Genomic DNA, 9,134 nt, shown 5'->3' on the forward strand with positions numbered 1-9,134 from the left:
TGGATTGATGATCCAATTAGAGACCATTCTAATTATTTCTTTAATAATGAGCTTTATCCCTTAGAAAAAAATTGAGATTTATCCGTCATAGTAGCGGAGCTATGGCAAAATTTTTATAGAAATTACGCATAAAATAAATTCATTCAAAGCATAAAAAGAGGACTTTCTACCATATTCTAGGAACTATCATCCTAGATTAATTAAAAGAATTTTATCATGCATGGAGATGTGGATGTTTGCATGTAGATGTAGATGTATAGATGTAGATGTGGATATGGAGGTGGATGGATGCATGTAGATGTAGATGTATAGATGTAGATGTGAATGGAGATGTGGATGTATGCATGTAGATGTAGATGTATAGATGTGGATGTGGATGTATACATGTAGATGTAGATGTATAGATACGGATGTGGATGTGGAGGTGGATGTATACATGTAGATGTAGATGTATAGATGTAGATGTGGATGTGGAGGTAGATGGATGCATGTAGATGTAGATGTATAGATGTAGATGGGAATGGAGATATGGATGTATGCATGTAGATGTAGATGTATAGATGTAGATGTGGATGTGGAGGTGGATGGATGCATGTAGATGTAGATGTATAGATGTAGATGTGAATGGAGATGTGGATGTATACATGTAGATGTAGATGTATGGAGGTGAATGTGAATGTGGATGTGGATGTATGCATAGAGATGTAGATGTATGCATGTAGATGTGAATGTACGCATATAGATGTGGATGTATGGATGTGAATATACGATATGCGATGTGAGGGAATCTGAAGTGATGAGATAGAAATGATGTGATGGGATGAGTATACATATAAATGGAATATGGAATAAGTAATGTAGATTGATAAAGGATAATGTGGAAAAATGAAAGTTAAAATAGAAATTGTGTTGTAAACTGTTGTAAAATACTGTTTGTAAATACTGTTTGTAAATGCTGTTTGTAAATGATTGTTTTATGTCAAGAATGCTGGGGGGAGCATTTTGACCGTCTTGTGATTAAAGTCGTGATGGTAAAGTTGCAACTGCTGTGACGGGGAGTCAATGAAGGACGTCTCGCGTAGCAAGGTCGGCCGAGGTCTTGACCAGCCTCGGTGCGATTAAAATGGTGAGCTTCCGGTACGGTGGATGAGGGGCCAAGGAAGCGGCCTATGCGTGAAGCGCTAGGTTACCTGCGAAGGATCCTAGAGGGTGCTGACCATACGGTGCTCGGGCTCTGGGTTGCCTAGGATACCCACGCGTGCGTCGAGGAAGATATTGGAACAGAGTTGGAGTTGTTTTCTGAAATCGAGCATGGATCTGGTTGATTGACCTTGCTGGTCTTCAATGGATGAGTCCATGGCTCCTTATATGGATCTGTTGGTTGATCTTGCTGATCTTCAACGAGAGTCCATCTTGTTAAGTGATTATATTGCCAAGTATTATGGGCTAGGAACTATCGAAACGGCTCCTGAGCGTTCTAGTTGCCAATGATGCCATAGATACTCTGATGAAGGAATGATGGGAAATTAAGAATCAATTGGATAAATTGGAAGTTAGTGATCAATGTTACTATGGTTTTATTAAAGGATTGTTTTAAACTGGTTGAATCTGATTGAAAAAGGCAATTTCATATTGGGTGTGTGAGTGGTGTGACTAGTTTTATTTTGCATGAACATCCGGCTAGGGGGCCTTGGAACTCTTTTCCTTGGTACCCGGGACAAAACCTAACCAAATTTTTAATTGGATCCCATCACTACAGTGGTTGGGCGGTTGGCTAACCCATGGGATTGGATGGGGTTAGGCTGGATTGATGGATCCGTAAATCCAGACTCAAACTTTTGTTTTTACGATAGAAAAAAAAAAAATAAATCCCGGACAGAAACTGTTCTATGGATAGGAATCAACGGCTGTGCCTCTTGAATGGGGAAAAAAGCGTTGATCCCAATGATCCAAGTGCAAGTTTCTTCCTTGAACTGACTAAGTATCTTATAGATGTAATCGGATCATCTCGATCAGAAATGATCTTGACTACGTTAGAGTAAAAAGTTATCCTGGTGGAATCGCCCGTGCTTTCCGGTAAAGGAAGTTTTTCCGGGTTCGGTTTTGGAACAACCGACGGATTAGTCTCTTATCCGGATATCCGTGGGCGAGGCCCCGAGTGTGGGACCCCTGTCCCGCGCGAGAAGCGCTACTTCCGCTGCCAGTACCCCGAATCCGTTGCTCGGTGGGAACATGGATCTTACAGTTGGTATCAGAGCCTGAGAAGACAAATATGTCAAAAATTTATCAAGAAACACAAAAAGGTTATAATTGTGTGATATAATTCATACAATTTGATATTCAAACTGAAACTCGTAATTTGGTAATTGGGTCTTCAGATGGAAGTACCGCAATTATATAGAATCCCCGACTTGCTTGAGGCCTAGACATGATAGTATTTACCTTATAATTCCAAGGGCCGTGACTACCCGTATATACCGAGAGTATACTGCAGCTCTTTACTGACAGTATATACGAGTAAATCTAAGACTTGAAATTATAAGCGTTAATGCTATCCAGATGATGATTTTGCATGTGATTGATATGATTTTTAATTCTGTTTGAGAATGGATGAATTGATTTGGATTCTGATTGAAAATGCTGATTGAAAATGCTGATTGAAAAATGTTGATTTTTAAAAAATTAGTTGAAATATAATGAAACCACAATGAGGGGGAATGGGACGAGTCCCTGTGATGATATTCATAACTAGAATGATGATAATGAATTCAGCAAATCACTATGAGGTTAATGGGTGTGCTGTTAGATTGCTACTGTTAATACTTGACCGGTAGATCAAGTTAAGGGATGTCAAATTGAGAACTTGCTTGACTGAAATTTCCGTGGAGGAATGTTTCGAAGGAAACTTTTCGGTCTAATGGACCATTATCATGTTAAAGATATGAATGATATGATCTGAATGAATTGTTATTTAATAATGAGTTCTATATAAGGGATATTTATCCCAGTGTTCTGTTGGGTTGACCAGAATATAAGGAACCCCAGAATAAATTGGATCTTAAGAAAAAGAGTTGTCCTCTACTTGGCGAGATGAGGACATCTCGCATTTTTTTAAGTGGGGTAGAATGTAAGATTCCTCCCCAGCCTTCGAGGTATACAGGAGTAAGAATCTCCCTTTCTGATCTTATAATTATTCCCTCTCTAAAATAAAAGAAAGTTTCTGTTTAAAAAAAGGAAGACCCTTTCCCTAGAATACTTCTCAGGAGTCCCACCTGTTTTAAGGATTTAGAACAATGAGTTTAGAAATGAGAATCGGTGTTTTGGATACCAAGGTTTTGGTTTTCATTCGAGTACGGCCCAAAAGAAGTTCTTTATCTCTTGGGAAGTATAAGAAGTTATCCCCCAGATATTGTGACCCTTATATCTGAATTCAATGAAAGTAGGTGACTTAACCTACAAGCTTCTTTTATCTCCTCATCTCAAAATTCTTAATGCCTTCTATAGAAAAATTTGTCAAACTCAAATCATGGAAAGACGGTAAAACTTCAGTGGCAAGTTACCGTTGGCTTCTAGGTTACGCTAGCTCCTTCCTTTATATAAGTCGTAACTTTTACTTGTCGCTCACAGTAATCTTACTCCCATCAATCTCCTTTCTTTCTTAATCTCCTTCATGGCTTGGCAACAGGAATTAGTTTTATCCCTGATGATTTCTCACCTTCAAGACGCAAGAGAGTCTGTGAAGAAAGACTTTATAGAACAGTATGAGCGCTCACTTTTTCCTCACCTAGGAACTTCTGTAGCGCAGACCAAATGGCGGACCTATCAAAACATAACTAGGGTAACACCCTGAGGTCAGCAGCACTTTCGTAACAATGTCCGCTTGGCCATGGTTATTGAAGCTTTGGGTTTGGGTCCCCGATACTAATGCGTCATGAGATCAAGGCATCTTGGGTTTTCTGAGCGGGTCTTCTTACTGGCGTGTTTTCTTCCTCATGAGAAGATATGCCTTTACCCCGTTTTTGGCTTGCCTCTTAGAGGTCCTTTTGTTAGATCACCTCATACCACTGAGATAGGTGCGGCAATAACCAGCAGAATCATTCCCATAGATGAGTTACCCTATACTTGTGCAGCTTGTGAGGACTGCTTTTGTGACCATATGATGGACGGGCTTATGGAAGTGTAAAGAGTTCTTCTATCTTTACTGTATAAGTTCCGAGAATGAATAAAGTTTAAATCTTGTTCTTATTTTGAATCTTGCTCTCTTTAAGACTTTTCTTGGTGGTTAATCTTGATTAAAATTTTCCTCTAAGTCTCATATTCGTTCACCTTGCGAAATTATCCCAAGTTGCGAGATGAGGACATCTCGCGTTTTTTAAGTGGGGTAGAATGTAAGATTCCTCCCCCAACCCCCTTTTTGATGTCTAGTATCTTCCCCCGTAATCAATCCCTCTTCAGAAATATAAAGACCTTGTTTCTAACTGTTTTAACCTAGAGAGAGAAAATATTCTAGAGAGAGAATATTCAGATTTTGAATATTTTGGATAGAAAAATATCTCTTATAATTCAAATGAGTTTCCCTGAAACAGAAATTTAAAAAGAATTTTCCAATGTGCAATTAGAATTAATTGGAAATAGGTATAAAGAACCTTAGCCTAAGGGTCTAGATTTTCAAAAATCTTTAGACTATGGTCCAATTAAGGTTTCTATGGGCCAATAGCATCAATCCATGTGTAGGGAGGAGATGAATCCAAATTGTAAAAAGAAAATACCCAAAAATGAGTAAATGCTCACATGAGGTGAAGAGTTGAAAATGTACAAGGTTTATTAGTAAATAAACACATATGTAAGGAAGGGGAGTTCTTTAAAGGAGGTGCATATTTCACATAAGATGAAGAGTTGAAAATGTACAAGGTTTATTAGTAAATAAACACATATGTAAGGAAGGGGAGTTCTTTAAAGGAGGTGCATATTTCACATAAGATGAAGAGTTGAAAATGTACAAGGTTTATTAGTAAATAAACACATATGTAAGGAAGGGGAGTTCTTTAAAGGAGGTGCATATTTCACATAAGATGAAGAGTTGAAAATGTACAAGGTTTATTAGTAAAAAAAACTATGACACATATGTAAGGAAGAGGAGTTATTTAAAGGAGGTGCATATTTCACATAAGATGAAGAGTTGAAAATGTACAAGGTTTATTAGTAAAAAAACTATGAGCAATACAATTTTGACACATATGTAAGGAAGGGGAATTCTTTAAAGGAGGTGCATATTTCACATGCTTGAATGGGTTTTAAACTCATAAAAATTGAGATATTTCATCTCTCCTCTCTCCTCATTCAAGTCTAGTTCCAGAAAGTTAGCTTAACTGACCTAAAAATGGTCAAAAAGTGACCAAACTGACTTAGAAAATTCTAGAATCAGTTTGTTTGGTTAGGAGCTCAAATTTTCCTATAAATAGAAGCCTCCCCTTGTTGAAAAAAAACATAGTCTCTTATGCTTTGTTACTCTACTCCACCTAAGCCAAAATATATAGTCTCTTATGCTTTGTTACTCTACTCCACCTAAGCCAAAATATATAGTCTCTTATGCTTTGTTACTCTACTCCACCTAAGCCAAAATATATAGTCTCTTATGCTTTGTTACTCTACTCCACCTAAGCCAAAATATATAGTCTCTTATGCTTTGTTACTCTACTCCATCTAAGCCAAATTAGATAGTGTCTTATACTTTGTTACTCTACTCCACCTAAGCTAAAATATATAGTGTCTTATGCTTTGTTACTCTACTCCACCTAAGCCAAAATATATAGTGTCTTATGCTTTGTTACTCTACTCCACCTAAGCCAAAACATATAGTGTCTTATGCTTTGTTACTCTACTCCTCCTAAGCCAAAATATATAGTGTCTTATGCTTTATTACTCTACTCCACCTAAGCCAAAATATAGAGTGTCTTAGGCATTGTTACTCTACTCTACCTAAGCCAAGAACTGTGAATTCTTTAATAATTCACTAGTTTTTGATACTCTCTCTTTCTTCAATCCCCATTGGTGGCTCCATCAACACACTAAACCAATTGATTGGTTGGGGGCCTCTACCGTGAATAAAGAATCAAGCAAATCATAAGGTAAGTATATTGAATTTCGATCTTTTCTATGATTTCTCAATGATTCTCTCTTCTCAACCCCTCTCAAGCTTGAGAAGTTTAATTGGTATGGTTTTTTTTTAAATGCTAATGAAGTTAATTGGTGAATAGTAGTGAAGAGTTACATAATTTAATAAATGCTATAGAAGTTAATTTCCACTTATATTTAAATTCTAATGGTTTTTATAATTTCTCTCTCTCACTCAAGAAATGGTCATACTCATGACCCATTCTCAATCCAAATGAAGCTTTTCATAAAGCTTTTCCTTAATCCAAGATTAAGCTATTCTTGAGGCCAAATTAATGGCTTTTTGCTATGCTTTTAGTTTATGCACATTGATGATTCAATCCATTATGGATTGATGACCCAATTAGAGACCATTCTAATTGTTTTCTTAATGATCCAATTAGAGACCATTATGGATTGATGATCCAATTAGAGACCATTCTAATTGTTTTCTTAATGATCCAATTAGAGACCATTATGGATTGATGATCCAATTAGAGACCATTCTAATTGTTTTCTTAATGATCCAATTAGAGACCATTATGGATTGATGATCCAATTAGAGACCATTCTAATTATTTCTTTAATAATGAGCTTTATCCCTTAGAAAAAAATTGAGATTTATCCGTCATAGTAGCGGAGCTATGGCAAAATTTTTATAGAAATTACGCATAAAATAAATTCATTCAAAGCATAAAAAGAGGACTTTCTACCATATTCTAGGAACTATCATCCTAGATTAATTAAAAGAATTTTATCATGCATGGAGATGTGGATGTTTGCATGTAGATGTAGATGTATAGATGTAGATGTGGATATGGAGGTGGATGGATGCATGTAGATGTAGATGTATAGATGTATATGTGAATGGAGATGTGGATGTATGCATGTAGATGTAGATGTATAGATGTGGATGTGGATGTATACATGTAGATGTAGATGTATAGATACGGATGTGGATGTGGAGGTGGATGTATACATGTAGATGTAGATGTATAGATGTAGATGTGGATGTGGAGGTAGATGGATGCATGTAGATGTAGATGTATAGATGTAGATGGGAATGGAGATATGGATGTATGCATGTAGATGTAGATGTATAGATGTAGATGTGGATGTGGAGGTGGATGGATGCATGTAGATGTAGATGTATAGATGTAGATGTGAATGGAGATGTGGATGTATACATGTAGATGTAGATGTATGGAGGTGAATGTGAATGTGGATGTGGATGTATGCATAGAGATGTAGATGTATGCATGTAGATGTGAATGTACGCATATAGATGTGGATGTATGGATGTGAATATACGATATGCGATGTGAGGGAATCTGAAGTGATGAGATAGAAATGATGTGATGGGATGAGTATACATATAAATGGAATATGGAATAAGTAATGTAGATTGATAAAGGATAATGTGGAAAAATGAAAGTTAAAATAGAAATTGTGTTGTAAACTGTTGTAAAATACTGTTTGTAAATACTGTTTGTAAATGCTGTTTGTAAATGATTGTTTTATGTCAAGAATGCTGGGGGGAGCATTTTGACCGTCTTGTGATTAAAGTCGTGATGGTAAAGTTGCAACTGCTGTGATGGGGAGTCAATGAAGGACGTCTCGCGTAGCAAGGTCGGCCGAGGTCTTGACCAGCCTCGGTGCGATTAAAATGGTGAGCTTCCGGTACGGTGGATGAGGGGCCAAGGAAGCGGCCTATGCGTGAAGCGCTAGGTTACCTGCGAAGGATCCTAGAGGGTGCTGACCATACGGTGCTCGGGCTCTGGGTTGCCTAGGATACCCACGCGTGCGTCGAGGAAGATATTGGAACAGAGTTGGAGTTGTTTTCTGAAATCGAGCATGGATCTGGTTGATTGACCTTGCTGGTCTTCAATGGATGAGTCCATGGCTCCTTATATGGATCTGTTGGTTGATCTTGCTGATCTTCAACGAGAGTCCATCTTGTTAAGTGATTATATTGCCAAGTATTATGGGCTAGGAACTATCGAAACGGCTCCTGAGCGTTCTAGTTGCCAATGATGCCATAGATACTCTGATGAAGGAATGATGGGAAATTAAGAATCAATTGGATAAATTGGAAGTTGGTGATCAATGTTACTATGGTTTTATTAAAGGATTGTTTTAAACTGGTTGAATCTGATTGAAAAAGGCAATTTCATATTGGGTGTGTGAGTGGTGTGACTAGTTTTATTTTGCATGAACATCCGGCTAGGGGGCCTTGGAACTCTTTTCCTTGGTACCCGGGACAAAACCTAACCAAATTTTTAATTGGATCCCATCACTACAGTGGTTGGGCGGTTGGCTAACCCATGGGATTGGATGGGGTTAGGCTGGATTGATGGATCCGTAAATCCAGACTCAAACTTTTGTTTTTACGATAGAAAAAAAAAATAAATCCCGGACAGAAACTGTTCTATGGATAGGAATCAACGGCTGTGCCTCTTGAATGGGGAAAAAAGCGTTGATCCCAATGATCCAAGTGCAAGTTTCTTCCTTGAACTGACTAAGTATCTTATAGATGTAATCGGATCATCTCGATCAGAAATGATCTTGACTACGTTAGAGTAAAAAGTTATCCTGGTGGAATCGCCCGTGCTTTCCGGTAAAGGAAGTTTTTCCGGGTTCGGTTTTGGAACAACCGACGGATTAGTCTCTTATCCGGATATCCGTGGGCGAGGCCCCGAGTGTGGGACCCCTGTCCCGCGCGAGAAGCGCTACTTCCGCTGCCAGTACCCCGAATCCGTTGCTCGGTGGGAACAGGGATCTTACAAGAACGCTCACCACCTGTCCATTCCAGGGGCCTTTTCAATAGTTCCTAGCCCATAATACTTGACCTCGGCCGACCTTGCTACGCGAGACGTCCACCATTGAACTCTCCGTCAGCAGTTGCAACTTTATCAGTTAGGTCTCCACGACCTTAATCACAAGACGGTCAAAATGCTTCCCCAACATTCTTGACATAAAAC

This window comes from Cibotium barometz, chromosome 50, assembly GCF_041138505.1.
Source record: "Cibotium barometz isolate CiBa-2024 chromosome 50, ASM4113850v1, whole genome shotgun sequence".
Lineage (NCBI taxonomy): Eukaryota > Viridiplantae > Streptophyta > Polypodiopsida > Cyatheales > Cibotiaceae > Cibotium > Cibotium barometz.